The 23,703-nt window shown below is 37.3% G+C and overlaps 1 pseudogene; it reads right to left on the reverse strand.

Moving 5' to 3' along the window:
- Window positions 1-1,503: 1,503 nt before the first annotated feature.
- On the reverse strand, window positions 1,504-2,094 carry LOC132211408 (rho-related GTP-binding protein RhoN-like; annotated as a pseudogene).
- Window positions 2,095-23,703: the final 21,609 nt, after the last annotated feature.

The raw sequence follows: 23,703 nt of genomic DNA on the forward strand, positions 1-23,703 counted from the left end.
TCTTTGGTAAAAAAAAAAAAAAAAAAAAAAAAAAAAAAAAAAAAAAAAAAAAAAACAAATAAACCAAAAACCCCAAAATGAAGTAAAGTCAAACAAACTAAAATTCTCTAGCCCACATTTTTAGGAAGACCAGAAACCAGCCTAGGGAAAGATATCAGTTCTGAAAGGAAATATAATTACATCTATTCCTTTTTAGTTAGTATTCCATCTCTAAGGACTCACTGTTCATTGCCTGTATTCTTATGAGGTCAAGCTCAGCAGAAGTTTTCAATTCTAGATAAAAATCATAATCACCTGCAAATGATTTTTTTTAAATGCCAATGTCAAAGCTGTATCTCAAACCTTATCTGGCATAGGGCCCTGTCATCAATTTAATATCGAAAGATTCCCATAAGACAGTGATTTTCAACCTTTTTCATCTCATGGCACACATAAACTAATTACTAAGATTCTGCAGCACACGGAAAGATGTATTTTTTTGACAATCTGACCAAAAAAAAAAAAAAATAAATAGGTATAGCACAGCCGGTGTGGGTCAGTGGTTGAGCATCGACCCATGAACCAGGAGGTCACAGTTTGATTCCTGATCAGGGCACGTGCCCAGGTTGTGGGTTTGATCCCCAGGAGGGAGCATGCAGGAAGCAACTGATCAATGATGTTTCTTTCTCATAGATGTTTCTCTCTATTCTTCTCCCTTCCTCTCCCTCTAAAAATCAATAAAAACACGTTTAAAAGTAGGTATAATTTTGATTCATTCACACTGAATAGCTATTATGTTGGCTGATGTCATTTTTTTCTTTGACAATCTAAGGGAAAAGAGGTCAGTGCTTCCGACTGAATGGTCAATGCCCCTGACTAAATAGTCAGGCATCAAATGCTTTAAAAATTATTATTTTTTCCCATGGATATGGGTTTTATTTAGGGACTGTTGGGGGAAGACAGGGAAGAGCAAGCACTGATGTACATATGGCAGGGAAGGACTTCTCAGCTTGCTTTTTAATTTAGTGCATGTTGCCTGGAAGTTAGGTTGAGTGAGAACAGCTGTAGAAGTAAGAGGAAAGGAAAAGGTAAGGTTAAGGCAGGTATACTTCTCTTAGGGGAGAAAGCCAAGACCAGGATATGGGGACTTGGGGCGGGGAGGGAAGGCATCATTCATATACTGAGACTCAACTAAGGTTGCTGCTTGATGCCAGCTTCCCCAACCCTGCTGCTTCATCCCAGCTAGCAGGGCAGCCAACTTCCTGTGGAGAGGAGGGGGATGAGGATGTAGGAATCCTGGCACCCTCTGCCTCCAGGTCCCATACCTAGGACAATTGCTCATTCAGCATGTTCTGAAGTCCCAACCAGAGTCAGGAAGCCAGGGTACAGGCAGGGGAACAATTGTGCTATTCACCACCCTTCCTGACACTCTGCCCCTCCCTAGCTCCTCACATGAGGTTGTAGCTCTTGGTTCCATCCTTCTGTATCTTCCCCAGTCAGGCCATCTTGCCTACTCTGACCAGATCACTGCAGTCCCTGGAGTGAGTCTGTTTGGCTCAGCTGCCTAGGGCCATGGCCATGGGAGGCCACTTAGCCACAGAGAAGCCATCCCTGATGCAGGGCTCAGAGGACTGGGAGGAACACTCCATGCAGGACAGAACCCCCACCTGGCCAGCACAGTGCCCTGCTCATGTGTAACAGGGATAAGCTTTTGCTTGGACATGTCCCTCAGCGTGGCCAGGTCATCTGCATATCTAGTTTACAGCCAACCAGCACAACCTTGGCATCGGGGCAAAACTCCTGAGTCTCCCTTTGCCACTTTCTAAGGGCACTGTCCAGCATTTCTGGTTGGCTAAAGTCAAAGCAGATGAGCACAGAGTCTGAGTCAAGAAATGCCAGGGACCAGACGTTATCACAGTAAGAAGATCCCAAAGTGTCCCACATGTTGCACTCAATATACACTTGTATATCTCAAAGCTTACAGTATAGTCTTCAAACCAGTAGGGACGTAACTCCCCGGCTAGATGTCCTTGCAAACACCTGCAGCAGCGTCATCTTGCCACACTTCGTGTCCCTCACCACAACAATCTTGCAGTGGCCACTCTGCCCCTCCATGGTCCCCGCTATGTGCCATGCCCCCTCTGCAACCCTCCTCCCAGGTCTCAGCTACAGCCACTCAGGCTGACCACATTGATATCTCATGGGCTTAGGGAGTTCCCACCCAGGGAGAAGGAGCCCTCTGTCCCACCCCCACCCCCTTAAAAATTCTTGTGGCATGCTGGCTTACATAAGTTGAAAGTCTTTGCTATAGGAAGTCCAATTGCAAAGTCAGGGTTAAATACTCCTGGCCTGGCACAATACTGTGGGTTCAATAAAAGAAATGTTGGTTAATTGACTATGTCATCACAGAATAAAGAGGCATGATGAGGAATTTTGCACACGGGGATAGCACCTAACAGGAGAGCCCTGTGCAGCATGTTGTGTCTTGAACACTGATTCTGAAGGAAGAATCTGATATTTTCTAAAATCGTTAATATTTATTATTAACACCATTGTAGACTCCCTGCCAGGAATTTCAGCGTGAAATTTCTTTGTAGTCTTGGGAACTAATAATCAGCAGTGGAAACAAAGTGTTTTATAACAATAAGGGAAATGAACTTCAAAAGAGAATTAATTCTTTTTTAGATCTAGGAGCGATTGCACTGATCTGCACAGTGGGTGCTCTTCCCTGTAACATTTGATGACCATGCTTCAAGAGGACAAAAGGTATAAAACGATATCAAAGATCTAATATCAAAGTCAAATACAACTTTAGTTACTCTTACACAAATATAATGATACAAAATTATTTCTTGTTAAAGGCATAAATGGTCAGCTCTTTACATAAAACGTTGACTTTGATTTTGACATTACCTCATTAAATTTACATAATCAAACCAAGCATCTTCCCAGTGTTAACTTGGGGGAGAAGAGGTTCCTGGGTAGGTGCGTGTGAGCTTCTAGAACGCCCTTTTACGGATAGATTTCCTTAGTGCCATGCTCTGGCATTTTGATTAGGGGCCTTAACAAACAGCTGTTAAATAGTCTTGATCAATGTTTACAGATAGGGAGTTGGGTGGAGAGAATGGATTCTGAGAGTAGCACTGAGCCGGCCAGCTGCTGAGAGAGAGGAATTGCCTGGGCCATGCAGCACTGACTTTTACAAGATGTTATCTCATTTCCTTTCATCTACACAACACTGGTCTCAGTGTTCCCATTTCGCTAGGGAGGAAATGGAACACCTCACCCTGTAACTTACAGGGACACACTGCCAGGATGTCACACAACCCGAGGCTGGATCAGGCTTGTCCAGCTCCAGAGCTCAGCACCTTTCAGGACCACAGTTTACTGAGTCCTGTTCATTGAGTGTTTCAGAAAGAAACTCCAGGAAACTGTAGATGAGGCTGTCAGTAGAGCATCAGCGGAGAGAGGAGGGTGTCAGGGGACCTGGCTCCTTGGGAGTTAATGCCATGCCAGTGTGAAGCAGCCTTGAGTGAGAAAGAAGCAGCCCCCAAAGCACCTTAGCACTGCGCTCAGCATTTCACAACATACTGCTTTCTGGCCAAAGTAGGCTCCCTGCTTGTTTTTATACAGCTGCCAGCTAAGAATGGTGTGCTACGTATTTAAAGGTTTTTTAAAAAAACAACCCACAAGAATCTGAGACTAAGAATGGATGTTACCTACAAATCCTAAAATATGTATTAGAGAACGTTGACCAACCCATGGACTAAATCCTTCCATACTTTTCAGAGGAGAAAAGAAAAATTTGCTGTAGGAAATGTGGTCAATTTGAGATCCTGGTCTAGACGATAGCTGAAGTCTTCTATTCTAAACAATGAGCTCATCCTCAGGTGGGTGTTTGATGGTTCATTTCAATCATGTTTTTCTAATCCTTTTTATTTCAAAAGAGGATTATGCATCTATAACACAAACAACATAAAAAAATCGATGAACAAAAGAAAAAATGAAGGAAAAACAATAAAGTGAAATTTGGAAGTCAAGAAAAATATTGTGGTATAGTAGTAATTATACTTTCCAATCCTGCAAATTTATTGATGCAATGAGGCTCATTTCCAGATTCTGGGAAATTGAATGATTGATGTAAATGTTTCAGTAGATGTTAATTGCTCCCAATAATTTATATTGTCTAGAGAGACATTTTATAGAGGATCATTATTAAAATGATTACAAGTATATAAATATCACTTTAATATATATCTATATCTATCTATCTATCTATCTATCTATCTATCTATCTATCTATCTATATACTGAGTTGGGTTTTAATTACATGCTATACATAACTAAGATAAAATTATCTTCATTGATATAATGAAATACTGATTTTTGTCTCTCTGTTTCAAATTTTCTAGTTGCATGTGACCAGGACTTGCTATAAAAGACTACATTTTGTTTATGAACTAACAGATGAATAATGAGACTGCCAATTGTAACATATCTCTGAAACATGAGACTATGTAGGAAATGAGGGGGGGAAAAGTGAATGTTTAAAAAATTATGGTATCAGCAGGAATAAGATTCATGGGTTTTTTTAGGAAGTTTTCCATGAGTTCTATTCCTTTTTCAAGTATTTGAACAGATGTAGAACACATTTCATCGATTTAACTATCAAACCTTACATTTCAACAGAAAATTTTTTCCAAATTCTCATGATAAATCTCGTAATAGTGAATACAATAATGCTAAAAATATTATGTACACAGAAATAATACAAATGATATCCGAACCCATTGTAAGTTTCAGTAAATCATATCCATCGCCTCATTTTTCTTGAATATGAGATTTATGATTTTATTCTTCCCTATGGATGTTTTCCCAGTGTTTGATAGAAAGAAAATGCACTAAAATTTAAGAAAAAGGCATAAGGTAGTGAGGAAACTACAGAGAACAAATAATTGAATCAAGTTACATTTAATACCATGAGTTAAAATGAATGAGAAAATAGTAGACAACATACAGCTATCATTATAAAATGAAATAAGAATAAAAGAAGGAATATCATAACTCATGGCAAGTCACTTCCAAAGTTATGTTATCATATATTGTGAGTAGTTGTCAGTCCGTTATCAGCATCTTGTAAGGTCTTTGTACTACTTGACAAGTAAGTGTTAGGTCCATGGACAACATACAGTAAAAGAAATAACACACTTTAGGGAGATAAGCAAATACTTGCTTGCAAATTTGAATGGAAACTGAAGTTCAAATGGATTTTTCAGTCTTGTGGCTGGAATGACCCTAGTAAAGACATAGCAAGGTCTGTATTGCAGGAGTCTCTCAGAGCTAATCCCGTTCTAGGTTTCTTTAGCATTTTCGTCTCTTGGTCACCTTTGCCAATATCAAAAGTTGTGAGTGTTTGGGAACTTCAAACTGGACTCCTTATAAATTTAAATCCTAGCAGGCATTCAACTTGATATATGTCCTTTGGAAGACTTGAATATTTTCAATGGTTTTATTGCTTATTTATGTAGAGAGATAATAGTTATCCCTGAAGACAATTTATAAAAACAATGAAAAAATGCCTCTTAATCTTGTTCATATATGTGTTTTGTAAATGTGCCTAGTGCCATAAAAAGCTCCCATGCTAGTTTTCTGTTGTTTAAATGTGCACACAAAGAATCTAAGCGCTGTTCTGACAATAAATGCTCTCACATTGAATAGTTCACTCTCAAGAGGTATGGTTTTCAGATTTCCTTGAAAACTGAATTGATCCCCACCATCACTTTCAACCACATTCTTCTATGAAAAGTAAATTTGCTGTTAGTTTCTCAAAATTAACTTTATTGCATTATAGAAAAGTTAAAATTTACCTTTATATCTAGTAATACAAACATTATGGTCCCATTCCTTCTAAGTTAACATTGTTCTGTTGCAGTAGGAATTCTATTAATTCAGGTGAACAAATGAGTGTTACTTTAAAATGTTTCCACCAGTTCTCTGTAGTGCCAAAATTGCAGGGGACTCTATGACTTAGAAGAAAGCTAAAGCAGGCATTCCTTGTCCTCAAGAACATTCTATTTCTGTAGCTGAAATATATAGCCAATTTATCATCAAAAGTGGGACCTGTTGTGGCCCCGTATATACACCAGGAACTAATGATGACAATAATGTTATCATTAAGGAAATAATGGGGTGTAGGAGGGAGCAAGAGCGAAGAACGTTTATTTTTAAAAAATCCAATTTCAGATTTCCGTGACCTGCAAGCATCACTCTTCACTTAGGCCTTTCGATTGCTACAGACATTTAGCATTTATTTCTCATATGAAACTAGAAACAATGAATGTAAAGCATGTTATTTTGAACATAAAGCTCTGGTGTTCAGAACAGATCTGTGCAATAATATTACTCCTGGGTTACCCTTTAATGATGCTGTCATTGTGTAAAGTGTAGTTAGTAGCACACATTTAATTCACTCTGCCAAGATTTTACCACCTTCTGTCACCATCATATATTTTGCGCCCCTGGTTAATTATTTTTATTCATTTAATGAACTCCTAAAGGATGGTTCGAACTTTGAAAAACAACTGTTTGTCAAAAGAATTATGTATCCAGCTAAGAAAAAGCAAAGTATGGTACTAATTGAATGATTTCCTTGAGATTTAATAAATCTTTAAGAAAACTAATAAATACTGGGATTTGGGCCAGGAGTTTTCACATACATTTTGTAATTTTATTACAATACCTTTCAGAGATAGATGTTGTGTTGATTCTGTAAAGAAACCCAAACTCAGAGATAACTTTATTACCCTAATAGGTGGAATTGTCTGAATTCAATGACAAATCTTCAAGTTCAGTTCTTTTATCATTTTTTAATAATAACCCACAATAAATTGAAAAAGTATACATCACTGCAGTTTCCAAAAGCCCCATGTCTTTAGAGGAAAGGTAAGTGTTTAAATTTCCCAGGGGAAGAAGGATGCTTTTCTCCTGATCGTCCTTGAAACAGATAATAAAACAATAAGGGCACATTTTGTTCCATGACCTAATGAATATTTTATAGAACAAAACCCTCTCAGGTTGCAGAATGTGTATCAAGCTAAACAGGGCCAAATGAGGCTCCTGAGAGCGGGAGGCAAGAGCATGCAGTAAAATATGACAAGGTAAAATGGCAAGCCTTTCATGACCATAGAGATGTCCTCACCAGGGAAGGTGAGGGGTTGAGCTGCCATAGCTGCTCACATTACAAAATGAGCATCATTTTCTAGCCACGATCATCACCCTGACATAGCTAGACCAGGGTGTCCCCACTCACGGGAAATAATTAGTAGTTGCAGATGAGAGATTTGCATCTTGTTCTTCCCAAGACTCACCAGAAGGCTCTGCAGAGCTCCAAGGGAATACAGTGAAAATGTGGTTCTCTGTGAAATAGCCCTGGTGATGTTACCCCATGGTAAATCACAGCAACTGACATAAATAGTTAATTGCAGATGTTGCTACATACATGTCTCTGAGAATATAAGAAAGTGTAGATTTTCCAGAGCTGCCAAGTGATGTGTAAATTACCACGTGTTAAGTTTCTTCCTGTGTCCCAGTTAAGGACCTCCTTGTTGCTTCCTGGGCGTCAACCACAGTCTGTTCAGCAGGATTGACATGAACTCTCTCTGTTGAAATATGCTGTTAGCTTTAATGGATTTGTTCAATTCACGGCTGAAAAGAAACGAAAAAGCTGATGAGAACTGTATTACTTTCAATTTTTTAAATGGCTTTTAGGTTCATGATAATAAATTTTGAAACCATAATTCATATGTTTTTGTTTAAGCACACAATTCTTTGTTTACTCTCTCATCTTACTATAAAATGTTACTTTCATAATTCTAGACCCTTACCTGTCATCTTGAATTCAAGGTAATTTCCATTTTAAATATTTTAAGAAAAGCCTCTTGTTCAAATACTAAACAAACCACAAACTTTTTGTTCACATCTATATATATAAAAGTCTAAGCGACAATAGCAACCGAATGGATGACCGAACAGGATACATGGGTGACCAGGCCAGCATGGGGGTTAGTGAGGGATGACCAAATGACTGAGCAGCAGGCTGAAAAGATGGTAGAGCCCACAGCCAATAAGGAGGGAATATGCTAATTGAATGCCATGCCCTCAAAGATGCTGGTACCCATAGCCAATAAGGAGGGAATATGCTAATTGACTGCCATGCTCTCAAATATGGCAGTGCCCACAACCACAAGATGGCCAGCAGGGGAGGGCAGTTGTGGGTGACCAGGGCAGCAGGGGAGGGTAGTTAGGGGTGACTGGGCCAGCAAGGGAGGGCAGTTGGGGGTGGTCCAGGACAGCAGGGGAGGGCAGTTGGGAGTTATTGGGCCAGCAAGGGAGCAGTTAGGTGTCAATCAGGCTGGCAGGGGAGTGGTTAGGGGGTGATCAGGCTGGCAGGCAAAATTGGTTAGGGGCAATCAGGCAGGCAGGCAAGTGGCTGGGAGCCAGGAGTCCTGGATTGTGAGAGGGTGCAGGCTGGGATGAGGGACAACCCCCCCCCCCCACACACAAAATTCGTGCACTGGGTCTCTAGTGTTTTTATAATGTTTACATAGTTGGATGAAAAAAAAAACAACAACAAGAAATAAAGAGTATGTGTTTTTACTTATTCATTACTCTACATATTGCTATATGAAGAATTTTAGTTGTTATAAACAGTGCTGTTGCTGAAGCTGATGGAAAACACTCATGAGAGGGTAATAGGGTGTAGTGGAATGGTCAATGCACAAGCCTTGGATAATTTTAGATTAATTTTTATTACTCTTTGGTTATCAGCCTCAACATGTTAATCTATATTTAAGGTTTTCATAAAGTGGGAATAAGATCACTTTTATTGCATTATGTTCTAATTGAGTAATATTTCATTTATTTCTAAAAAAAAGAATATATGGCCCAGCTGGTGTAGCTCAGTGGTGGAGCGTTGACCTATGAACCAGGAGGTCACTGTTCAATTCCCGGTCAGGGCACATGCCCGGGTTGCTGGCTCGATCCTCAGTGGGAAGCTTGCAGGAGGCAACCGATCAGTGATTCTCTCTCATCATTGATGTTTCTATCTCTGTCTCTCTCCATCTCCCTTCCTCTCTGAAATCAGTAAAAATATATTTAAAAAAGTAAAAAAGAATATGTGGGAGCTTCATGATAATTAATTACATAGAAACTTTGATTATTTGTTAATCAGTACCAGTGCTAGTTAACAGGACAATTTATATTGAATAATGAGAAGAACTTGAGCTTTAGTTGCTGTAAGTTCAATGTAAATAAATGCTAATCTGTGATCGTGTATTAACAGCAGTGAGGGTGAGATGAGGTTTATTTGCTCTAACCTCACATAGGGTATTGTATCTTGTTATTATGCGTGAACATCACAAAAAGCAAAACAAACACTCAAAAAGAAAAAAAACAATAAAAGCTAGTTTTTAACTTTTTTCGAGGCACTTTTGGATGTCTTATTTTAGCACATCTTTCATTTTGAGCCGAAATTTTTCTTCCAGTCACTTGGTCTAATACTGTCCATTGGTGCCACCTAGAGCAAATCTAACCCCCTTTCATGTAAATGACTCTTGGGTTTTCAGTGTCATTGTCATTTTGGCAACCTTCCTGTGAATAACCTGGCTTTACACATTCACTCTAAGTATATTGTTTAGAACTGGGCACAACCCTACTACAGCTTTGTCTGGCTATCGAGAGCAGAACAGAGTGGTCGCCTCCCTGGTTCACTTAGTGCAGCTCAAGCTTTACATAGATTTCCATAGCAGATAGAAGCAGCAGTTCACTCATTCAGCTGGCATTCATCAAGCATCTATTGAGTGTAAGGCTCTGTTGTAGACACACAGACATCGAACAGAGAGCTTATACAATTTAGTGAAATACATTTAATGAAGTCCCTTTATTCTTTTTCATAAGCGCTCTCATTAAACCATGATTTTCACTTGGAGGTTACGAAGTTGTTGTTTTTTTAACCATGTGTAGGTCTTTACATTTTTCCTTATTAAATTTCATCTTGTAAGATTTCATTTTATTTAAATATCCACTCAAAAATTATATGTGGTGTGTCAGCATTTCAGGAACCTTTCTGCCAGACTTCATTGCATTTCAGGGGCTGTTGTGTTAGGCATTCATCCATCAACCTTCCCTTGAGGATATCCTTGAGCTACAATTGAATCAGGAGCAGTAAATTCATCTGGCATGCTAATCGACACTTTGTGCTACTAACCCATGCTGCCCTATGGTAATAATTCCAGTTCTAATTACAAAATATAAAACTAGAAATAAGATAAACGAAAATTTAGACTAAAAAGAGTAAGATACAACATTTCAAATTATAAAATGATTGGATTAACATTTATTATAAGCCATAGAAATCACTCTGTGATCAAAATTGTATTTGTTATTGTGATAGAATGATAATTAAAAACAGATATAGTCCCTATCCTTTCAACTTTTATAGTCCAATGAGGGTCACAGACATGAATCATATGATCCAAATAATCATGCACACCTAGTTAAAATTTAAGCTGCAGTATATTTCCTAAAAAATTATCTATCCTTTAAAAATATATCCTTTAGAGAATTATTTGAGAGGAAGTGGGAATTGTCTCAACATACTAGTAATATGCCTGGTGTCTGGGTGAGTTCATGGTGAAATGAGGCTGAAATGAATTGCTATTTACTGGATCAGGACAATGGGAACCTGAGGCTTCATTCTCTTATTTTTTCTATTTGTGTATCTCTAGTATTTGCTACAATAAAGATTGGTAAATGTGGAAATATTCGACTCTTGACAAGTGGTAGAAAGAAGAGATAGCCAGTTTGATGACAGCATGTAACAGAGGGGTTTGATATAGCCAGGGAGGTCTAGAATGGCTTCTGACAGGAAGTGACAATTTAGAAGGATGAATGGGAATCACATGACTTAGAGAATTAAATGCAAAAGATTCCAAAGCACTGTTACAACAAGAGCAATACCAGGTCTGAAAGTCAGTGTGTCTAGAGCAGGGGTGGGCAACCCTTGGCACGCATGCCAAACATGGCATGCCAGTAACTTTTGCTGGCACGCAAAACCCTCTTTTAGAATCTTCCATTTACAATTTTTTTCTTAATATCGACTTTTTTATTTTTTCAGATAAATTCAGTGTAGGTGCATCTTAGATAAATAAATAATTTTACATAACAATTTATCTTAAAGACCATAGACATGGATTGACGAGAGAGGGGAAGAGCAATTTCTATGCCTCTGCCTTAACTCTCCCTGCCTTCCTAGATCCAACCAGTGTTTTGGTTTCATCCGTATAATGCTTGTGAATCTTTGTTCTCAGTGATGAATTTTGTTAAGTCTCGTAATAGGAGTAGCCTGACGGATGAAAGTAGTAGCTCCTGCATATCTCTGAAGGTCACGAAATATAAACCTGATGTAAAATCTCTGTCATCAGTGATGCAGCAGCGAAAGTCCCACTGATAATACCAAACGGAGTCATAAAGTTTTCTGTCAGACTATCAGTGTACATGTATACATTAAAAAATAAATGTGTTTTTCATCATCATATACTGTGTTTTTGTCGCTCAAATGAATTTTATTATTTCTTCAAGGTTCTTCACATACGTACACCTTAAGAGATATCAAATAGGCATAACATGTTCTCAAAAAATTAGGGTTGTCAGGCAGAAGAATTTTGAGTCAGAGATTTTGCTGGTTTTGGCACGCACTCACAAAAAGGTTGCCCACCCCTGGTCTAGAGGGTTTGGGGATGGCCAGGGGCAGCTGGATGGTAGATGCTGCTGAGGGATGAAGCGAGGGCCAGATAAGGAATGATCTTTGTCCTAATGGCAAAAGGATGCCATTGAAGGATGTTATGCATGGAAGTGACAAAATCATATTCGCTTTTTGAAAAGATTTCTCTGGATGCTCTGTGAAGACTGATTGGCTGGAGGCTAGAATAGCACAGGTGCACTAATTAGATGCTCCCCAATTTCCCCAGAAAACATGTTTGTCACATCAGGACCCTAAAGCTGTAGCTGGCTTTGGTTTAGATCAGCAATTTTCAACTGGTACGCTGCAAGAATTTTTAAAACATGCAATGCCTGATATTAGTAGGAGGCAATAGTCTCCGTGGATTGTCAAATAAAAATATGACAGCAGCCAACACAATAGTAGCTTTCCAGTGTGAATGAATCAAAATTAAGCCTATTGCCTTTGTCAGACCAGCAAAAGTAAATTTTTTGGTGAGCAGCATAATTTTAGTAATTACTGTATGTGTGCCATGAGATGAAAAAGGTTGAAAAGCATCGTTTTAGACAAAGTGCCTTTTCTGTGTACTTTACCACTTTCATATTCTACAATTCTCTCTTTTCTTCAGCTCTTCCACTGCCTTCCTGGGACAAGGCTCCTTCATCACCTGTCTGAATAGATAAAAGCCTGAACTCTCCAGCTGCCTCTACTACCCAGAATAATTCTTTGCCCAGGATACCTAGCTTGTACTCATTCTTTTAAAAATGTATACCCTATAGCCCTAGCTGGTTTGGCTCAGTGGATAAAGCGTCAGCCTGTGGACTGAAGGGTCCTGGGTTCAATTCTGGTCAAGGGCACAGGCCCGGGTAGTGTGGGGCGAGGCAGCCGATAGGTGGTTCTCTTTCATCATTGATATTTCTATCTCTCTCCTTCTCCCTTCCTCTCTGAAATCGATAAAAATATATTTTTTTAAAAATATATATTCTATAAAGAGTTTGGGGCATAGAATATTTTGGCTATTATATTTTAACTTGAAAGGAATATCACAGTTACTAAATATGGGTGGTAGGGTTACCAAGTAAAATACAAGGCATTCGATTACATTTGAAATTCAGATAAAGAATGAATATATTTGTAGTATAAATATATCTTGAAAATTGGGACATACTTATATTAAAATATAGGATAAATTATTTACGATATATTGCTATTATAATTATTTTATCAGAAATTTAAATTTAACTGGCTCTCATATTGTTATTGTTGTTGTCTTAAATGTAAATCTGGCAATCCTAGAGGATGGAAACAGGTAAATGTCTACTAACAGAAACCTTGAGCCTGAGTGACTATACCATTCATTTCAGGAGTGATGGAAAACAATGATATAAACATAATTCCAAATATATAATAAGTTAAAATAGAATGTTACACTTACCAAATGCAACATACTTGCTTTTTTGAATATAAAGACAGAAATATGCATTTTTAATAAGTGGACAATCAGTTTATACTTGTTCACATTAATAGAGATTGAAAAAATTAAAGAATTTTGCTTTGAGGGAAGCCTGCTTGGAATCTTACATCCAAAGGTCCAGACCTCTCTTCAATAAATACCTCACTTGGACCATGCTTCATTCTGATTCCTTTCCTTGGTCCTTTCTCTCTGTTATCTTGAGCAGAGACTTACACCATCCGATGATGAAGAGATGGGCAATAGTAGTTTTCTGGGTGAAAAGAAATCTCTTTACAAAAATCCTGGGAAGAGTTCATTGTAAAGTTAGATAAAACTAATACCTGCTTGCCTTCAGCTTTCTCTTCGCTGGTACTACTCCTCCATCTATGTTGTTTCTAAAATGATTGGCGAATTATCACATTGAGAAGGGGATGGGAGTTCTGCAATTTAAAAGAAATTAAAAGGACATTTAATGTATTTTAATAAACTATAAAATATTTATGAATAAAATATTTAAATCAAACATAAAATTTTATGAATGTAGGATATTTTTAAAACACTCTGTCTTAAGTCTGTTAAAAATAAAACACGAACATGCCAGTCCTGTTTTATAATAATTCTGAGAAAGAAGTTCTAGAATGTTTTCATGCAAACAGTTGCTCTAATTACTTTGATTTTATAAGGAAGATATATATATGTATATGTATATATAAAATTTCTGTGATATCTAGGCATTTCAACTATTTTATAAAACCTAATTTTAAAACTATTACATATCAACTTGTGCTTTAAATTTCACTCTATTAGAATACTGAAACTATTTAAAGTTAGCAATTTAATGTATATATTTATTGATGAAATGTATTTTAAGTGAAAATTAACAGAGATTGAACAAAAGAATATTGCTTTTGGGGGGAAACCTGCTTGGAATCTTATATCTGTAGGTCCAGACCTCTCTTCAATAAATACCTCACTTGGACCATGGCTCGTTCTGATTCCTTTTCTTGGTCCTTTCTCTCTGTTATTGTGAGCAGAGACTTACACCATCCAATGATGAAGAGATGGGCCAATAATAGTTTTTCAGGTGAAAAGAAATCTCTTTACAAAAATTCTGGGAAGAGTTCATTGTAAAGTTACATAAATTTAATTTATTTTTGAATGTGCAGAAACTATTAATTTTTTTCACTATTGCAAAAATAGTTGTGATGTGAAAAATCCTGATCCACATTTTAGAATTTAGGTTTTTTAATGGATATTGAGCTGCCATTATACCTTTAAGTGCTTTGATTTTCATATGTGACACCTAAAACCTTGGGGAAAATACAATTACACAAATGAAAATTTGTTGGTTAATTGAAATAATGTTTTTATTAATATAATAGATTAAAGTTTGCAGTTCATAAGTAGTTGACCTTATGGAATACAGTGATTATTACTTTTAAGTCTATTGTGTATAGTACATATATTATGATGTCAGAGATGAGGGAATGAAGATGGATATATCTAAATGTTCAAATGACTATTATAAAATTACCAGAGGCCCAATGCATGAAATTCATGCACAGGTAGGGCCTCCCTTTCTCTGCTGCTGGCTGCTGGCCAGGGCCTTCCTTCATTCTGCAATGCCCCCTGGTGGTCAGCACACATCATAGCAAGCCTGGTAGGTCAAACTGCTGCCCTAGGGGACACTTTGCATATTAGGCTTTTATACTTGTGTATATAGATGTGTAATGAAATTTCATCAGAATTTCTGCTGAATAACTAAATGGCCATTAAGAAGCAAATAGTTGGCACACTGCAACTAGAAAATGAATTGTGAGGAAAGTTTGAATGTTAAAAACAAATCAAAATTTAAATCTTTAGCAAAATTCTGTTTTCCTAATGGGTGGGCTCTGTCAACTTGATAGAGTTTCAAAATTTTCATGGAAGTTCTAGAAATATTGATGATAAGTGAGAAATAGCAGGAAAAAAGACTGAAAAATTAAAGTTCTACTGATGAGTATTACATTTGAGACACAGTATAATGGAGACCAGATGGAAGGACTATTTTCTATGTAGACTGAGCACAGCTGGGTTTCAGACATTGGCTGTTATCCCTTTAAAACAGCCAGGCTTAGCAGGCCAATTAGCCGAAAGCCAATTCACCCAATGACCAGTTTAGTTGTTTCTTTTGTTTATGTGTGTTAGTTTCAGTTGACCAGTTTTCCTTTTGTCTTCATAAAATGTTTTAAGGTAATAGTTAATGTTTTCCTGATTCCCAGCCATATTGTAGTAGACCTAGGGACAGAGGAAGAGAGAGATTGAAGGACAGAGCAACATATTTTTTGGATATAGAGAATGTTTACAAATATAGTCTTCATGAATATATTGAATATATTTTGTCTTTATCAATACATTATTCATATATATTTATCTAAAAGAAATGTTGTTACACTAAATAGAACTTATCTTTTGGGGAATAGATTGTTATGAAAATATTTAGGACTTTATATTTCTACAACTAAATGATATGTTCATGAGAATTATTAATAGTATCTTATGAATATTTTGAAATATCAACAATTTCATATGGTTCATTCTAATTTTATTTTATTTTTATGTCCCTTGATTTCTGTCCATCTCTCTTTCTGCCTCTCAACCAGTTTCCCTCTTCCTTCCCTTCAGTCTTTTGCCTCTTGAAAGATAATTATGAAGACAAGATGAGAGAATATAATTAGAATTCTATACATGTATATGGAATGATATTTATATATTATCATTATCCTAATATATAAAAGCCCAGGGTTGTAACGACCGATCAGGAGGGAAGGCTGACCAACCTGGAAGTCCTTCAGTCAGCGCTGGGTTGCTGTGGTGACCCAGCACTGACTGCCCAGGGTGCTGAGACCCAGAGAGAGAGGCAAGGTCTGATCTGCAGCCTCAGTGGCAGCTGTTGATCAGTACTTGCCTCTCTCTTTCTCTCTCTCTTTCTTTCCAGGCTTTTCCAGCAGCCAGGTCTTTCTTTCTCTCCCAGCCTGGTGGGGCTGCTGTTCAGCCCTGCCTCTCTGATTAGGCCTGGAGATAGGCCCAGAGATGCTGACAGGCATAGGAACCAACCAATCAGAACCAAATGTGGGTGCTGTGAAGAACCAATGGCTGCCTAGGAGGTGGAGCCTTTGATGCTGACTGGTGTTGAAACCGACCAATCAGAACCAAATTGACCAGCAGAGGAGGGCAGTTGTGGGGGAGATCACACCAGCAGGGGAGGGCAGTTGGAGGCAAGATCACGCCAGCAGGGGAGGGCAGTTGGGGGCAACCAGGCCAGCAGGGGAGGATAGTTAGGGGCGATCAGGCAGGCAGGTGAGCAGTTAGGAGCCAGTGGTCCCATATTGCTAGGGGGATGTCCAACTGCCTGTTTTCCGGCCTAAACCAGCAGTTGGACCTCCCCCAAGAGATCCCCTATGGAGAGGGTTCAGGTTGGACTGAGGGAACTCCCCACCTTTGTGCAAGAATTTTGTGCACCGGGCTTCTAGTATATGTATATTAGAAGAATAAGTGAGTTCTGTGAGGTGACATTGGTGAATTCTGTGGAATCCCACACTTGTTGAAACAAATATTCTTCTGTTGTCTAAAGAAAATATAAATAATTTCAAAACTAAGTTTTTAATAAGAACAGAATAAATGAAATTACTTAGCTATTGGCTTGGAGTTAACATTTTATAACACTTTTTATCATACTTACATTGGCTAGATATTCATTAGGATTTATGATTTTAATGCAATGTTGATTTAGATTTTTATTACTGTTATACAAAACTTGTGATGCTGCAATAGATTTTCTGATTCACTCTGTATTAAAAAAATCTTATACATTAAAGTCTTTCAAAGTGTTTGTGTATGTGTATACAACCTATATTTCCTAAGTGTGATGGGATAATGTAAGCCAAAAGGGTGGAGAAAATGCATAGTAAGGTAAAAATACATAGTAAGATATACATACTTTGTGTACACGATTTACAGATAAGGCTATTTGATAAGCAAATGCTGAAATCTGAAGAAGGAATAATGTGGCCTTTTTTAAAATCCTCACCCTAAGATGCTCCAACCAACTGAGCCACTGTCCAGGGCTAATGTGGACTTTAGAAAAATTGTTTTTTTGAGAGAGATTTAAGACAGTGTACAGTAAAAGCATACATCAGAAGCAATAACACATTGCTGTATTCAGAATAGAGTCTGCAGAGCTTCCTACCCCCTTGGGTGATGGACTATACACTTTATTGAATAGCTCAATCACAGCTTTGTCTGGCTAGTCCACTGTACTGTATGCATATGGTTATTTACTTTTTAAAAAATACATTTTTATTAATTTCAGAGAGGAAGGGAGAGAGAGAGGGAGAGAGAGGTTGAAACATCAATGATGAGAGAGAGTCATTGATTGGCTATCTCCTGCACACCCCCCACTGGGAATGGAGCCCCCAACCCGGTCATATGCCCTTGACCAGAGTTGAACCCCGGGAGCCTTCAGTCTGCAGGCCGAAGCTCTATTCACTGAGTCATACCAGCTAGGGCAATGAATATGGTTATTTTCCATGTGTGTCATGATGTAAAGAACATGGGGGACACTGGCTAGATGACATTAATAAGAAGAAAAATTTTACTTCTGTGTTTAGAGGTTGGGTGATCATTTCTCCAAATCTGATGGCCCTTAGGAAAACATCTTTAAAAAATCACACATCAATTAACTATTTGATTTTTTATTTACTAAAGAGAATCAAAATAGCTTCTTAGTTAACATTTATTTATTCAAATCAAATTCACAGAGAAATGACTGTGTTCAGAGAAAGTGACTGAACACAATTAGAAAACAACCCCTATCTTTCATCACATCATGTTTTATGTTATAGGTAGATAACCTGAACATCAGAATGCAGGAGCTGTTTGTAAGAGCTTCTGAAACTCATTTGGTAACAAACAATAATAGTAATGGTTGAGTTTTTTAAAGTTTGTTGAAAAAGACAATACAAAAAGTAAGACCAAACATGCATCTAAACACTACAACCACTTCTATTACTACAAAAGGCTGAAGCAAGTGATGTCAGAAGAATGGCAGTATAAGGGATCTTTTTGACCTCTTCCCCTGAGATTTCAAGAAGTTAACCAGCTATAATTCAATAAAGAATTCCCTACTCAATACGGAGACATGCCTGAGAGACCCACATATTGAAGCATCTAAAGGTGGGCAACCAGGAATAAATGGGGAGACAAGAAGGGAGGCTAGCTCAGATGGCCACAGATGCATCCCTGCAGCTGGGAACTCAAAGCTCTGCCCAGAGAGAGGAGGGAGCCAGCAGTAGCAGGTGCTTTCTTCAGCCAGAAGGAACAGAGAGCTGTGGGCGGCAGTCCAGAAGGGTGAACGTAGCAGAGCAAATAGTGAATGAGCCAGCAGATGCCTCACAGAGCACGGGGTTCTGCCATAGAGCTGTCCACTGTTGGGCAGTGGAATTCCAGACAAAAAAAATGGAACCACGGAGCCCTGAGGCCCCTTGGACTCCTAAAATTCACCTGTTTCCCTCTGTGACTGATAACCAGGTGGGGTGCCTGGGGGAACCCATGGAGCTTTGGGGTTGCTATTAGCATGAGGGCAAAACAAACCTCACCTCTAAGCAGCATGGTGGTACTGTCTTACAAAAGTCATGGGGGTCAAGTCTAGCAGATCACAGAGGTAACAATCTTGTGATTCAGTGCCAGTCATTATTTTTGCAAATAGGTTTTCAATACCTAGCTTTCTTCTCCTTCTGGTACCCAGTTTATGCAAATGTTGTTACATTTGATGTTGTTCCAGAGGTCTCTTAAACTATTCTTATTTTTTAAATTATTTGTCTTTTTGCTTCTCTGATTAGGTGTTTTCTGCTACCTTGTATTCCAATTTGCTTTTTTTAAATTTTCTGCTTCATCTAATTTGCTGTTGATTCCTTCTAGTGTATTTTTCATTCTAGTTACTGTATTCTTTATTTCTTCTCTTTTTTATGCTTTCCATGTTGTTTTTAATGCTAAGTTCTCACTAAGATCCTTTAGTATCCTTATAAATATTATGTTGAACTCTATATCTAGTATTTTGCTTTTTTTCCATTTAATTTACTTCTTTTTCTGAAGAGTTCTCCTATTCTTTCCATATGTTGTTTTTTTTTTTCCTATGTATTAGATAGGTCTGCTATTTCTCCCAGTCTTAGTAGGATGATTTTATGTAGTAGGTATCCTGTGAGGCCCAGTGATACTTTCTACCTGATTTCCTGAACTGGGTGCTTCAGGAGTGTTTATTATGTAGGTTATGTATGCCTTCTGTTGTAGTTAAGCCATGATTGCTATTGGCACATCCATTGTGTCGTTGACTCTTAGGCTGGCTTCATGTGAGGATTAGTCTCAAGACCATAGTATACAAGTTTCTCTCTTGGGGCTGACCGCATAAAATAAAATTTTCCCTAGCTGGGTACAGTGCCTGCCAAGATTTCCATTTTGATGTTCTGTTTGTGGTGATAGTCAGGTTGTGCTCCATTGAGGTCTGAAGCCAGCCACAGAGTGTACCAGTTTTGGAGCCTCTTGGGAGGGACTCTGGTGCAGGTCAATGTCAAAAGCTGGTATGTACTAAAACCATTGGTCTGATAAGATGTCTAAACATGGATACCTATGGGGCATATGTGAGTTCTTCCTATGCTCCCTATAGGTAACTCTGCACTACACAGCATCAACACATACTAGTACAGTGTATACTCCTTCTATGTTTTAGGGACAGACTTGCAGTTCTTTCTTCCAGCTTTCTTCATTTGAGTCTCTTACCTCTGGTTTTCTAAGCTGGTAGGACACAATTTTGAGTTGGTTACCTCCCATCTTCCACATTGTCCTCTTTCCCCATAGGGAATTAATGTATCTATGTCAAGCAAATGGTAAAAATTAATACTACTATAATTATGCCACTTTTTTCTATTGTAGAATGTTTGGGTCTGAAACCTGTCTTTATACATCTTCAAGTAAGAAGAAAGAACCAGATTTCTATTTTTTTCTGTGCCCTCGGAAACATATGTAAAGTGTTCCTTGTTGCAGGGACTTTGACCTTTGTGAGTGATTTTTATAGTCTCCCTACTTTTGCCTGGTAGGGGAATAATCCTCCTCATGTAGGAGAAAGCAAATACTACCATACTCTTTTATTAGGCTTATATCTTCCTACTATTTATTTTCTCCTTTACACTTTGTAAATTTAAATCATCTTGTTATGTAGTTTGAAGGTGGGTGATGGATAATGATTTCATGACTGTTTTGGTCAACTTTTTAAAATTCTGGGAGTGTCTGGCAATTTCTTGTCATTCTCTTTAGAATATTCAGAAGCTTGTACCTTCTACCTTTAGCTTTTGCTCTTTGTAGAAATACTGAAATGTCATAAAAAATTTAAATAAGAATTTTATTGCTTAGTTTCCAGGATAAAGTTGCTTACAAGATACAAATATATTTCCCTACACCTGTCATTTATTTTTTATTGATTCATAGAAATTGTATCTCCTTCTACATTAATATGCTATTCTATACTCAGTAATAATTTTTAAAAATTATTCTTACATTTACTATATATCTCCAATATTTGTAAAGTTAAATTGTAGATGTTGATAAAAATTTACCATCATAACTCTAAAAGGTCATTTTCAGCTAATTTCTCAACAGAAACTGTGCAGGCCAGAAGGGAGCCACAAGAAATATTCAAAGTGATGAATAGCAAGGACCTATAACCAAGATTATTCTACCCAGCAAAGCTTTCATTTAGAATTGAAGGTCAGATAAAGAGCTTCACAAACAAGAAAAAGCTAAAGCAGTTCATCACCACCAAACCAGTATTACATGGAATGTTGAAGGGTATTCTTAAGAAGAAGAAGAATATGAAGGGAGAAGAAGAAGAAGAAGAAGAAGAAGAAGAAGAAGAAGAAGAAGAAGAAGAAGAAGAAGAAGAAGAAGAAGAAGAAGAAGAGATATGAAGAGTAAAATAGCAACAAATACATATCTATCAACAAATGAATCTAAAAATCAAAATAAATAAACAAGAAAGCTAATGAACAAAATAAACTAGTGAGTAAAATAGAATCAGAGGCATGGAAACATGGAACAGACTGATGAATCTCAGAGGGAAGGGGGGTGGTTGGAAGAGATTAATCAAAGATCTTGCCTGTGGACATAGACAGTAGGGTGGTGAAGGCCTGGAGCAGGTTGGGAAAGGGGGGACATCTGTAATATTCTCAACAATAAAGATTTTTAAAAATTAAAAAAATTATTTTTGTAAGGAAATAAATTTTCCTATGAAAATATGCTCAACATCACTAATCATCAGAGAAATGAAAATTAAACCCATAATGAGATATCAGCTCACACCAGTCACATAGACTATCATCAGTAAATCAACAAATAAGTGTTGGTGAGGATTTGAAGAAAAGGGATCCCTCATGAACTCTTGCTGGAATTGTAAAGTGGTGTAGCTACTATGATAATACGTATGAAGTTTGCTCAAAAAAATTAAAAATGGAACTGCCTTATAATCCAGAGACACACTTCTGGGAACATATTTAAAGAAACTCAAAACACTAATTCAAAAAATATATGCATCCCTTTGTCCATTGTAGTGCTATTTACAATAGCCAATATTTGGAAGCAGCCTGAGGGCCCATCAATAGAATGGATAAAAAAAGCTGTGATATATTTGCACAATGGAATACTACTTGGCCATAAAAGAGAAGGAAATCTTACCTTTTGCAACAGCATGGATGGATCTGGAGAGCATTATGCTAAGTGAAATAATCCAGTCAGAGAAAGACCAGTACCGTATGATTTCACTTATATGTGGATTCTAATGAACAAAATAAACAAACAAATAAAATAGAAACAGACTCAAAGATACAGAGAACAGATTGACAGCTTTCAGAAGGGAGGAAGCTTGGGGGATGGAGGGGAGCTGGGTGAAATAGATAAAAGGATTAAGCAAAAAACAAAACAAAAACCCTCATAACAGTCTGGTGATTGCCGTAGGGAAAGTGGGGTGGGCGTAGGTAGAAGAGGGTAAAGGGGATAAATGATGACAGGAGACTTGACTTTGGGAGCTAAATCAACAATACAATATACAGATGATACATCATAAACTTGTACGTTTGAAACTTACATAATTGTATTAACCAATGTAGCAACGATAAATTCAATAAAAATGAGTAATACCTAAAACTAGATAACAGTTTGAAACCATCAAAAAATAAGGAAAAAGAAATTATTCCAATGCCTTTTAAAAAGGAATCTTAGCTATCAGTAGTTTCTTCAAGCAAGTTCTTATGTATCTTTTAATCCATAAGACAAGCAGAGTTCCTGAAAACATACTGGATACTCAGTGCATGATTAATAAATGAAAAAGTGAACAAATAATTATATTTCATTTGCAATGGAATTATGAGAATTTTCTAGTTCTTTATTATGAGGTATTATATTAGTAATTTTCTCTATATAGTGAATAAACTTACAAATGCATCATTGGTATATTTTTGGCAAGGAATCAATACTTTATAAACAGTACCAAGTCCACTTCCCACCAAAAATGCGCATGTGATATTTAGAACAATGTATTTTATTTTTGCAACAATATACACTAACTAGAGGCCAGATGCATGAAAACTCATGCAACAGTAGGTCTTCCTTCCCCTGGCTGCTACCACCAACTTCCCTCTGGCACCTGGGACCTGGGCTAGCTTCCTCCCAGTCCCAGCTTTGTCCAGAAGGACGTCTGGAATGACATCTGGAAGGATGTCCAGTCTAATTAGCATATTACTCTTTTATTATTATATATAGAAAAGTATGGTGGGTTGTATATATATATATGTTAGTGATTATATATAAGAATGAGTGTTAATTTTATTTTAATCTTCTTAAAATTATTTTTCCTAAGTATATTATTTTTATTTAATATAATATGATTTTAGGAATCTTTTATCAAATGGAAATTGATTGTGGCATTTCTTTTTATTGTCCTTTGAGTGCTTATAAATGATCCCATTGACTATCATTTTGTTAGATTTTGTAGCCTCCATTATTGTGTCCAGATACCTAAAGGATTATTTCAGGAAATAAAACTCCAGTGGAGAAATAGGTACATGATATTTCCAGAAAGAAGTCCTTTGTGACCTATACAATTCAGTATTACCTTAGGGTTTATAACAAATTTGTTGAAAAGATTCAATAACTTTAACTTGATTCTAATGATAAACACTATTTTGATGAAAATTTTACTTATTATATATTCTAAAAGAATGATATTAGACAAGGTCTTTGCTCTGAGTTATATAAAGGAGTCATTATAAGCATTATGGTCAGAAAGAAATTCATTGGTGCTGAAATTTAACCTAAGGCGTCTTCTCAGAACTATCATAAATTCCATTTGTTCTCAGTAGAATTTTTCTAATAAAACAATATAAATGTAATTGGTGTTTCAGCCAGTTGTCAA

This window comes from Myotis daubentonii, chromosome 10 (genome assembly GCF_963259705.1).
Source record: "Myotis daubentonii chromosome 10, mMyoDau2.1, whole genome shotgun sequence".
In the NCBI taxonomy this organism is placed as follows: Eukaryota; Metazoa; Chordata; class Mammalia; order Chiroptera; family Vespertilionidae; genus Myotis; species Myotis daubentonii.